Here is an 11,318-nt window from a genome sequence, read left to right as displayed (position 1 = left end):
TTGATTAAGGTATTGTGATTGTGTAGTTCACTTTTAAAATGTAATGTATAATTAGGAAATATAGGTTGCTAATAGATAATCATCAATAATAGTCAAGCTTGTAGTCATGTTAGTTAGATTTTCTAGATATAGAGAGATGTATTTCAGATAGGCATTCTTCATATCTCTCAAAGGCTGCAGAATATGGCATTTAAAATATTTTAATAACTTAGGACTTTTCATGACAATGAGACACTCTGCTCCTGGCAGCACCAATCTACTTCAAGAGGACAATGGGCATCGAAGAGGATCCTTATGGAGTTTGATAGCCATTTGGGCAAGAAAACTGCTCTTGCCTGGACTGTTGCATAAACTGGACACAAAGAACCCACAAAGAGAAGACTGCTGAACTTGCCTAAAGGTGAGACAGTCTTTCGGGGTTCATGACTCATGAAAGAGTCTGTGAGACATTCTGCAGGACACAGCAGAAAATGACTGAACTGTCTTTGAAATTTCCTGCTTCATGGAAATGTCTCTGGATACTATGGGCCTGAAGGCTGAAGATGGATGCCCCAATGGTACAGAGGAACTTTGGGTGACTGTACAGGCAGCGAGATGTCGCTGTCATTTCTAGAGTTTTCTTATTTCTTGTTTACTTAGGTAATATTATATCCTTCTGGAGTCTTTGATGAAACTGAAGAATGGATAGATAGTTATAGTTTTCCATTGTTATGAAAAAAGATAAAATAGATATAAATATTGTAACTGTAATTCTTGCTTTATAACTTTTGTTATATGTAATCTTACTATGTTAAAGTAAAAGCCTTTCTTTTTTGTTTAAACAGAAAAAGGGGAAATGATGGAGGAGGGTCATCTTTCTATCTGTTGTTTCATTGGTTAAGTAACAAAGAAACTGCTTGGTCTTTGATAGGACAGAAAATTAGGTAGGCGGAATAAACAGAACAGAATGCTGGGAGAAAGAAAGCTGAGTCAGTGAGTCGCCATGGTTCTCCCACTCCAGGCAGACGCAGGTTAAGTTCTTTCCTGGTAAGCCACCTCGTGGTGCTACATAGATTATTAGAAATGGGTTAAGAAGCTGAAACTAATGGGCCAGGCAGTGTTTACAAGAATACAGTTTCCATGTAATTATTTCGGATAAAGCTAGCTGTGCGGGCGGCCGGGTGCTGGGGACACAGCCCCGCCACTCCTAATACAACAGATGTAAATTATGGTCTTCGTGGATTTTCAAAACTGTACCCCTGAGCTTGTGCACTGACTTTTCAGAGGTATGAGCCTCCTGAAAAGATCTGGCCATCAGTAAAAAGGACTTAAAGTTTTTAATTGGCTTAATCAGCATGGTTGTCAATAGCTATCCTGCGTGAATCATTTCAAATAAGGGTCTATCTGGAAATGTCTGTCATGCAGCACAGAAGCACAGAACAGCCTTTGCTTTGGGCCTGTGGTTTCCTGCTTGTCACTGTCCTACAGCAGGAAAGCAGGGGCTCCTTTATGTTGAAGTTGAGGTCCAGAACTTTGGCGGGGATTGTATGCTCTGAGGAAAGGGATGCCTTGACTCCAGGGAGTCTATGGGCTAAGGAAATAAGGAGCCAGTAGGGCACCTGGAACTGTAGGAGAATTGATCTCTGACACTGTGTTTTGGGTTGGCTCCTGCTTCGTGATTTCTTTCCATTCAAGTCTTAAGTGAAGTTACATCATTCTCCCATCCTGGGGTTAGGTCTACTGTGGAAATGTGACACTATCATGAATCAGCCAGGCCTGTGGTGATGGCTCAGTGGTTAAGAGGATTTACTGATCCTCCAGAGGATGTGAGTTCAGTTCCCAGCACCAACATCAGGTGACTTACAACATCTATTAGCTACAGTACCTGAGAATCAGATGTTTTCTTCTGGTCTCTGTAGGCACCTGCACATGTGTGGTGCAAATAAACTAATAAACACACACAAATAATGATAATAATCTTTATGGCTGGGCATGGTGTACATGCCTTTAATTCCAGCACTCAGAAGGCAGAGGCAGGTATATCTGTGAGTTCAAGACCACCTTGGTCTACAGAGTTTTAGGACAGCCAGTACTACACAGAAAAAAGAAACATACTGACCAAGGGCAGTCAGTGGCAGAAGGGTAGCAAACTCCAGGACCAGTCAAAAACCCTTGTCCTACCAGGAAGCCCTCATGGACGCTCAGTAATCTGAGGAGAAGAAATCTACGCAGGCTGGATTTTGTCGGGAGCAAGGGGTATTGAATGGAATAGGCAGTCTAGCCATGTTCCACCATCATCATAAAACTGGAGAAAATGGATACACTTTGAGTTTCAAAATCTCTGTGCTTATGTCTAGCATTTGTTGGTGGAGCCATTGCTCTTTGCCCCAAGTTTCACAAGAGGCAATTGCCTCCATTTCTGACACTCACTCTGACCCTCAGCACAGCCCAGAGAGGGAATGGCTGCATGCCTTCTCTCCTCCTCCTCTAATTCATACCCATGTCTGGGCTGTACAAAGCAACTCCTTCCTCTCAGAGTTACAAGACTTTAAGGTCCAGACACAGACAGCTGTGCCCTAGTTCAGCCAGCTCAGAGCATCCCCTCGCACTCCTCGCTGGCTTCAGTATGGAAAGGAGAATTCTTAAACCAGCTTGTCCTTCATCATGTTACAGGTGTGAGCAGAGACAGTGTCAGCGTGGCACTCTTGAAGCATCTCACCCTGTAGGGATAAGTCCCACCCCTTAGGGGGCGTGTTTGCCTCAGGCTAAAGTTTGCCTATAAATTTGGCAAGCGTGCTCCCAGCGCTCGCTTCTGCTTTCCTGGTCTCCGCGGAACGGTGGTTCTGTAAGTCTATTCCTCCATTAAAGCTGTCTATATTTTGACAATCTGTCTGCATTCGCTTATGCCGTTACATCACCCAGTCCTCGCTGTTCATTGGAACTCTTCCCTCACCTCTATCCCCAGACTTAACCCCAGTCAGGAGTGTGGATGCACACCTCTAATCCTGAGGCAGGAGGTTTATAAGATCAAGGCCACCCCAAGCTACATAGAGAACTACATATGAATCAAGGCTTTTTCTCAAAACAAACCATAGTTCTGATCCTTCTACTCTGGGGCTTCTGGACCAAGGACACTTTCTTCCTTCTTGCTTTCAGTGGAACTCCTAAGCCATTATCAGGAAGTTTCTATCATGTTCTTAAATATTAATATATTTTAAATAAAAGAGAATATAATTTATACCAATAGTATTGATACCTGTATGTAATTCATAGAGTTGCTTTAGGTCCTGGAATAAATTGTACAGATAACTGATATACTCATTATATACAGAATAAATATTAATTTAATCCTCCCCAAACATTTATACCTACCCTTATTTAACCAGTCAACAATATTCTTTTTTTTTCAAGAATTCAAATATTTTCAGCAATATATATATACATATACATACATATGTATATGTATAAAATATAAAATGAGATGACTCAGTGCTCTTCTAGTGGACCTGGGTTCAATTCCCAGAACCCACAAGGTAGCTCACGATCGTCTGTAACTCCAGTTCCAGGGGACCCAACACCATCATTCAGACATACATTCAGGAAAAATACCAATACACATAAAAATAAATGGATGGGTGGTAGTACACGCCTTTATCCCAGCACTCGGGAGGCAGAGGCAGGCAGATCTCTGTGAGTTCGCGGCCAGCCTAGTCTACAGAGTGAGTTCCAGGACAGCTAGGACTGCTGTACAGAGAAACCATGTCTTTTTTTTTCATTTAAACACTGCCTGGCCCATTTCTATTAACGTGTGTAGCACCGAGGTGCGCTTACCGGGAAGATTCTAGCCTACGTCCATCCTGGGTCGGAGCTTCATCGCGTCTGCCCCAGAGAGCAGAGCTAAGGTGTATCTAGAAACCATGTCTTGATAAAATCAAAAATAATAAATAAAATTAAAGTAAATAAACCAGTTCTTTCTTATTCTATTTTTTTATTTATTGCTTTATAAATAATACCAATCAAAATTTCCACTTCCTCCCCTCCTCCCACTTCCCTCCCATTCCCCCATATACCTTCCCCCCACCCCCTCCAGTCCTGAGACAGGGCAAGGTACCCTACCCTGTGGGAAGTCCAAGGCCCTCCCCCCTCCATCCAGGTTTAGGAATGTATACATCCAAATAGAATAGGATCCCAAAAAGCCAGTACACGCAGTAGAGACAAACCCCAGTGCCCTTATCATTGGCTTCTCAGTCAATTCTTCGCACCTTGGCTACCTGTGGGTCTGTGTTATTCACCATCTATTGCAAATAGAAGCTTCTCTGATGAGGGTTGAGAGATGCCCTAATCTATGGCTATAACAAAAGGCATTAGAACTTGGTTTAACACTGTGCTCATTTAGAAGCATAATAGCAGTTTTTCCCTAAGGGCCATAACCTGTCTAGTCATTTAGGTTCTCGACCTGATAGAGGTGCTGATATTAGTTTCATCTTGTGAAGTGGGACTTCAATCCATGCAGAAAGTGGCGGTTCACGCCCACGGTTTCCATGCCACTCTGGCACCACTGGGCATGTCTTACCAAACCAGTCATTGTTGTAGCCTGTAGGTTTCACAGCCGAAGGGTAATTAATTATAACTTTTCTTTTCTAGTACCTTCCATAGCCCCTGACAGCACTATGGAAACCAGCCAATAGGGATGAAGCTTCCAGGTCCATCCCATATTGATTCCATCATGTTTTAGAAAAGAATGAAATAGTTCACACGTAAGTGGATGGAGCTAAGAACAGTCATTCTGAGTGAGGTAACACAAATGCAGAAGGATAAACATTGCATCTTTTCTCTCTTCTGTAGATGTTAGCTTTGAATCTTTAGATATGATTTTTTTTTTCATTTGAAATACCCATAGATGTCAGAAAATTCCTAAGGAGCCATGGGGAGGGGCATTCAAAGGAAGAAGGATAGAATACATCAGTATGAGGGGTTAAAGGAGTTTATAGGTATGTACCACTACACCTGCCTCTCTGGTTCTATATTTTAAGTGAAATGATGATCTCTTGCCATACACATGTATAACATAGAAACACATGCATTATGTACACATTGTCCAATGTTAATTTCCTGGTTTGGGCATTGTATTATTATAGTTACAAACTATGCATTGGCTTCGGGAAACTGCGTCAAAAGTGCACTGATCCACCTAGAATGCTTTTGTGACTTTCTAGGGACTTGTAATTGTTACAAGAGGGTTTGGGTTTGTATTGTGTTTGTTTTCTAAGGGTGAAAAAGGTACATACAGCACAGTCAGTTATGAACACAGGAAATGGAAGGATTTACATCTTAATTTGAACTTTTTGGTTGCGAGTGGCAGAAATCTGAGTCCAGCATGTTTAAATAAGTTGTGAATTTGTCAGCCTATGGTCCCAGGAATAAGGAAGTCTTGTCTATCATGCAACTCCAACATCCAGGAAGACCACACATGCACCCTAGGCCCATGATTGTGTCCCAGAGGTCAGGCGCTGTGATTTGCAGCCCTCCCCTCACCCCTGCTCCCACCTGGAAAACAATGCCCTTAACAGAAGGAATGAATTCTGGCAGCAAGTCCATCAGCTGCCCCTTGGCTCTCACAGAACCTTCCCACTCGACTGGCATCATGTGAAACAGACGGACCTAAGTCACCAACAGTTGGTCCTAATAAACTCATTAAGTCAAAAATAGTGCAAGTTAAAAATACACACCACATAGCAAACATAGCAAATGCTGTAGCTTAGCCTCACTCAGTGCCCAGAACACCTTCCTTATTAGCCTACAGCAGAACAAAAGCAGTTAGCACAACACCAGTTCCACAATCAAGACAAAAAATCTGATGTCATTTACTGAGTGCTATATTGAAGTAAAAAAAACAATGGGCAATCATCGTAAAGCCAAAAATTTTTTTTAAAGATTTTTATTTATTATGTATATAGGTTTCTTCCTTCATGTATCCTGCAGTACAGAAGAGGACACCAGATCTTATTACAGATGGTTATGAGGCACCATGTGGTTACTGGGAATTGAACTCAGGACCTCTGGAAGAGCAGCCAGTGCTCTATTCCTCTGAGCCATCTCTCCAGCCACCAAGCCAAAAATTCTTAAATAGAACTAGTGTAAGTCCAGGGCATCTATATTTAATATTGTAGAATTTCTTTTTATTTTGTTTTATTTTTATTTGTTTGTATGTGTATGTGGTGAATTGAATGAGAATGGCCCCCATAGGCTCAAATATTTTAATGCTTAGCCACTAGCTGGTGGAAGTGTTTTAGGAAGGATTGGGAGGTGTGGCCTTGTTGGTGGAGGTGTGTCACTGAGGAAAGGCTTTGAGGTTTCAGAAGCTCATACCATTCCCAGTTAATGCCAGGCCTCCTTATCCTTATTCCCCAGGGAAAGTTGAGTGCACTATCCGCCTATTCCACAGCCCTACAATGCAGGACAATCAGATCAACGCGATAGAGAGTCAAACCAAAGTAAGAACTCAGTTTATTACTGTGAACTTATATAAGTACCTCCAGCCAATGAGAGATGGCCAAGCCCTCCCTCTGGCTGGAGGGGCATCTGCCTAGATTTTACTATCTCATCCCCACATGGTAGCTTTGAGACTATCCTTCAAAGTTGAGCCAGGCTTTTCTCTGTCCTACAGGCCTTGAGGTACAGGCCCTGAGATAATTTTGGCTCAACAAGTTAACCCTCTCTCTTCCTCATCAGTGTGGCTCAGGATATAAGCTTACAGCTACTGCTCCAGCACCATGCTTGTGACTGCTGCCACACTCCTGCTCATGATGGTCATGGTTGTAACTGCAACTATGAACTCCAAAGTAAAGGTTTTCTTTTATGCATTGCCTTGACCATGCTTTTTTGTCTTGAAACAAAAATAACTAAGACTGTTGGAGCGGGGTATGGTGCTAGAATTTTCCAACTCATTGGATCATCCCAAGAACTTGGGAAGTGGTTGAGGTCACTATTGCTGCTTGAGAGGAGACAGTGGCATGATGGTTGACGAGGTGGTTAACTCTAGAGGCCACTTCCTTAGATCTCTCGTCTGAGGCTGTCAGCCTTGCTCTTGTTTCCAAATACAAATGAATTTGTTTATTTGCCTGGCCATAAATGGCACTTGAGGGTGAAAGATATAAATCAAGGAGACTTCCATTTCATGATAAAATTTTCTATAAAATATCAGCTTAAATTCCAAAGACTTTGCTGTTGTCAAAACAGAGATGAACTCGGTGAGTCACAGAGCAGTTTATTTCAAATTTGGCTCCTGTTGTCTGTGCTAAGTCACTTCAAAAGTGGGCCATGGGTGTGGGAATGACTTGAGTGTCATCCTGAGGAAGCAACCTGATCCCACCCCAGGAGGCAGAGACCTGGATCCAAACTCTCTGAGCTTTCCTCTCCTCTGCCTTACAGGCCCTCAGCACAGAGTGAGGGGCTGGCTGCATCCTCCACAGTCCTGAGTGCAGAGTGAGGTGTTGGCTCCACTTTGAGGGTCACCTGACCATACAGTGTCCAGTACACTCTCATCTTCCAGCCAAGCTGCCAACTTTCCTCTCTGACTTCCAGAATTAAGACAAAGAATCATCCTTCAAAGTCATGCCAAACTTTTTTTTTCTCTTTGGCATCTATTTTCAGTGGGAACTTGATACACACACACACACACACACACACACACACACACACACACACACCACTGCATCAAGGAAGTTGTACAAGCCTGGCTCCACTCCATAGGTTGCACAGGACTTCTCTAAGACACCAACGGAAGATCCTAGAAAAATAATGTTCTTAAGCACATAATTGTCAAATTGTCATGGGGGTCACCCTCGCTGAATGAAACATGATTTAATGATAGCTTAATCTTACTGAGATCCATGGTGTTGCATATTTCCATCTACCTGAGCTCAGAGCTGGACTCCTTTGCTAGCTAGCTGCTGGTTCAACTGTGAGATCCAGAGGATTAAAGGAATTCTAACTTGACAGGTTCTTTGTTAAGATTTATTTTTTATGTGTACTTATGCATGCACATGTGTGTGTATGTGTGTGCACACATGTGCACATGCATGTATGCACATGAGTGCAGGTACCTATGGAGGCCAGAAGAGGATCCCCTGGAGCTGGAGTTATAGGCAGGTAGAAGCCAACCAACACAGTGCAAAAGCAGTACACCTCTTATCTGTTGAGTCATCTTCCCAGTCCCAACTGGGTTTTTGTTGTTTGTTAAATAACACAAGGGATAGAGAGAACAGCTCTTGGAAGTTGAAAAGGTTGGCAGGAAGGTCTCTGGACCCAATTACCTAGGTCAAAAATCTGTCCTGCCATGTGCGAGCATGTGCGCCAATACGTTATCTGGCCATGCAGGAGCTGTGGTGCCGATGGAGTGGCCTCTGCTTGTAGAGCATTGGGCTATGATGAGGTAGGAAGTGTGAAGCATCAGCGGGAATGGTCTTTGTGAGTGTCACATTGTCAAGCGTGTCTAATAAACGGCTGTATAGATGTATCACCAGGCACAGCTTCCCTTCTGTATCATTCTGCCTGCCATATCTGTCTCCTCAGCTGCAGATGAGCATTTGAGATGGGTCCCTGTGGATGGCCTTAGGTAGACTTTGCAATGGAGAATCCTCATTGTCGACATCTTTGGGTTGGAATCACCTAGCAGACACACCTCTGGGTGTGCCTGTGAGAGTTTCCAGGGAGGTTTGTGTGAGGAAGAAAGACATTCTGGACATGGTGTTGGCTCCCAGACTGAGTAAAAAGGAGAAAGCCAGCTGGGCAGTGGTGGCGCATGTCTTTAATCCCAGCACTTGTGAGGCAGAGGCAGGAGGATCTCTGTGAGTTCGAGGCCAGCCTGGTCTACAAGAGCTAGTTCCAGGACAAGGAACCAAAAAAGCGATAGAGAAACCCTGTCTCGAAAAATCTAAAAAAAGAAAATAAAAAGGAAAAAGCCTTGAGAACAGTCACCAACAGGTTCTTCTCTGCCACTGCACAGAACAAATACACATCATCCAAGCATTTACCGTGTACCAGATACTTTGCATGGCTAGACCCTCACGATGATTTGAGGATAAATGTGAAGATAAATATTTTGAAAAATACTAAATTACTCCAGGTAATGAGCCACAAAACCAGGATTTGAAGGCAACCCTCTAAACCCTCTAAACTCTAAACCCCACGTCTTTCCCAATCCCTGTGTCTTTTTTTCCTGTTTCTCTTTATTATTATTATTTTATTACTTTAAAAAATACCAATCCAAATTTCCACTCCCTCCCATCCTCCTACTCCCTCCCTACACCCTCCCACCCCTTCCCCACCAATCCCAAGAGAGGACAAGTTCAAGACCCTTCCTACTGCATCTCGGTTGAGCAAGGTATACATTCAAAGAGAATAGGATCCCAAAAGAGCCAGTACATGCAGTAGGGACAAATCCCAGTGCCACTGTCATTGGCCCCTCAGTCTGTCCCAACTGTCAAGCACATTCAAAGGGATAGTTTGATCCCATGCTCATTCACTCCCAGTCCAACTGGAGTTGGTGAGCTCCTATTAGCTCAGGCACATTGTCTCAGTAGATGAACCCCTCATGGTCTTGACTTCCTTTCTCATATTCTCCTTCCTTCCACTTTTCAACTGGACCTTGGGAGCTCAGTCCAGTGCTGTGATGTGGGTCTCTGCCTCTGTTTCCATCAGTTGCTGGATGAAGGTTCTATGGTGATATTTAAGATAATCATCAGTCTGACTACAGGGCAAGGCCAGTTCAGGCACCCTCTCCTCTATTGCTTAGGGTCTAATGTGGGGTCATCCTTGTGGATTCTTGGGCATTTTTCTAGAGCCAGGTTTCTTGCTAACCCCATAATGGCTCCCTCAATCAAGATATCTCTTTCCTTGCTCTCATATCTGTCCTTCCTCCATCTCGACTATCCTGTTCCCTCAAATTCTCCTCAACCCTCCCCTTCCAATCCCTATGTCTTAATTAGCACTGCAGTCATTGTTGAAAAATACCTGAGATATATCAACTTAAAAAGAGGAAAGCCTTGTTTTGACTCAGGGTTTCAGTCCACAATCACTTGTCTCATTATTTGGGGCCTGTGATAGCATAGCACATCATGGCCAAAACAAAGGGCCAAAGGGGCCTGTTCGGTTCTCTGCACCCACAGCTGTGTGTAATTCCAGCTCCAAGGTATCTGTTGAAATAAGAGCTTGGCTAGCTCATGCCCGAAATAACAACACACAAACTGTATTCATTTAAACACTGCTTGGCCCATGAACTCTAGCCCTTACAGGCTAATTCTCGCACCTGGACTAGCCCATTTCTAGTAATGTGTGTAAGCACCCCAAGGTGCGCTTACCGGGAAGATTCTAACCTATGTCCATTCTGGGTTGGAGTTTCATCGCGTGTGCCTCAGAGGGCAGAGCTATCGGGAGAGCAGCGCAGAGTCTGACCTCACTTCCTCTTCCGCTCAGAATTCTATTCTGTTTACTCCCCCCATCTATGTTCTAAGCTATGAGGCCAAGCAGTTGGTTTATTATAATTAACCAATTACCTTCCTCCATCGGGTATCTGCCTATCTGACCCCTATCATAGCCTCTGTAAACACCACACACACATACACAGACGCAGACACACACACACATGTTTTAACTAAAAAAAAATTGTAAAGATACACACTAAAGACCCTGAGCTGCGAAGGAACACAGAGTGAGGGTCCCCTCACCTGCCCAGTGGCACCAATCTTACTTTAAAGAGAAAACAAGTGCTTTAGTTCGTTACTGGGCTGTAACTTTAACGTTGCAGACACAGCCTGCTAAGAGACATTCCCATGGAAGCGGAGCACTTGACATAAGACCCTTTCTTGATATCAGATTTGACTGAGCATGAACAAAGGGCACTTTTCTTTTGTTCAGGAAGTGAGGCCAGATCCAATTTCAATCACCACTGACTGCATTCCTGGTAAGTTTTACCTGCCCTAGAAAACTCTGTGTTTTAATGTCTTTTCCTCATAGGATTCCCAGACTGAAAGGAAGAAAGAGAGAAAGAGGCGTGGAAGGGAGGGAGGAAAGGAGGGAGGGAGGGAGGGAGGGAGGGAGGGAGGGAGGGGAGGGGAGGGAGGGAAGGGAGGGAAGAAAGGAAAACTAATGGTTTTTAATATAAGTATTTGTCATCTCAGGCACAATTCAGGACATACAAAACACCATTTTTAAAAGTCAAAATTCACACTTAACTGGTGGGCATCTCTATTTTGCTTGGCAACCCTAGTTCCTAGGCCTGGAAGTTTCCCATTGGGTATCTCACAGCTGAAGAGCAACCATGCAGCCTCTAGCATCCT

Source organism: Alexandromys fortis, unplaced genomic scaffold (assembly GCF_014885135.2).
Source record: "Alexandromys fortis isolate MF-2015 unplaced genomic scaffold, M_Fortis_MF-2015_v1.1 scaffold_54, whole genome shotgun sequence".
NCBI classification, from domain to species: domain Eukaryota; kingdom Metazoa; phylum Chordata; class Mammalia; order Rodentia; family Cricetidae; genus Alexandromys; species Alexandromys fortis.
Note: the sequence above shows the minus strand (reverse complement) of the source record.